The 1,351-nt window shown below is 39.7% G+C and overlaps 1 pseudogene; it reads left to right on the top strand.

Moving 5' to 3' along the window:
- The first annotated feature begins 490 nt into the window (after positions 1-490).
- LOC101568837 overlaps positions 491-1,351 on the top strand; it is a 3,859-nt pseudogene continuing 2,998 nt past the window's right edge.

Below are 1,351 nucleotides of genomic sequence, written 5' to 3'. Positions count from 1 at the left end.
GTATATGCTATACAGGTATATCTATGCTATACAGGTACAAATGAATCATGATCCAAAATCTCAAGACAGTAGGAGAATACATTGTTATACACATACAAAACAGAACCATTTGCCTGGCAGAAAAAGCATTATCAAAGTTACTATAAAAAACTAAAATAGAGAAAAACCAGGAGAACCATTCTAGTGATGGAAACCTCCAACCACATGCAGCTGTGCCCTCCAGGTCCACGCTGCCTCTTTTCCCATCTGGTTGCTATGTGAATTGCTCCTTTCTATTTCTTGGAATGATTTGAATTCTTGCCTTACTGTGTCTTTTCTGAACATCATCAGGAATTATCTCCCTGAAAGTAAACCTAGAGCAAGAGATAATTTACAATGACACATTCTTTTGCTTGGCCTCAATAACACAACCAATCAATATTAGAACTCTTAATATCAGGTATTGAGGAGACAAAAGGAAGTATGACTGCTGAGAACCTGTAGACCCAACATGCCTTGGTATGCACAGCTTGTCATGGGCCCCGTGGGCAGTGGGAAAAGCACCCACTGTGCCACCATGTTCCAGCACTGTGAAGCTCTCAACCACTCTAACCAGGTGGTAAACTCAATCCAGCAGCAGAACACTTCACCAACCCTGCGACGGCTGACACTCAGGAACTGACTGAAGTGGACGATGTGAGGGAGGACGACTCTCTGCAGTTTGAAGGATTGGTGTTTTCCATGGAGTTATTTCTCCAATAATTTTGACTGGCTAGAGAACTCTCTTGGCCATGTGGAAGATGACAATAATTTTTGTGAATATCCGGGTCAGATTGAGCTGTATACTGTGATGAAACAACTGGTTCAGCAGCTAGAACAGTGGGAGTTCTGATTCTGTGGTGTGTTCCTGGTTAATTCTCAGTTCATGGTAGAGTCCTAAGTTGATTTCTGGCATCATGGCCATCCTGAGTGCCATGATTTCTTTAGAAATTCCACAAGTTAATATCATAACGAAAATGGATCTGCTGAGTAAAAAGCTAAGAAAGAAATTGAGAAATTTCTAGCTCCATATACATACACTTTTTTAGAAGATTCAACCAATGATTTAAAAAGCAAAAAATTAACTAAATCCGTATGTGGACTGATTGATGACTAATAGTGTGGTCCAGTTTTTACCATACAATGAGTCAGATGAAGAAAACATGAACATTGTATTACAGCATATTGATTTTGCCATAGAGTATGAGGAAGACTCAGAATTTATTTTTTTATTACTTTTTATTTTTTAATAGATTGCAAGGGGCTGGTGAGATGGCTCAGTGGTCTAAAGCACCTACTTAGAACAAGCTTAGCAAAGCACAGGGAGATCGGA

Source organism: Octodon degus, unplaced genomic scaffold (genome assembly GCF_000260255.1).
Source record: "Octodon degus isolate 3935 unplaced genomic scaffold, OctDeg1.0 scaffold00370, whole genome shotgun sequence".
In the NCBI taxonomy this organism is placed as follows: Eukaryota; Metazoa; Chordata; class Mammalia; order Rodentia; family Octodontidae; genus Octodon; species Octodon degus.
Note: the sequence above shows the minus strand (reverse complement) of the source record. Positions and strands in the feature narration are given on the sequence as shown.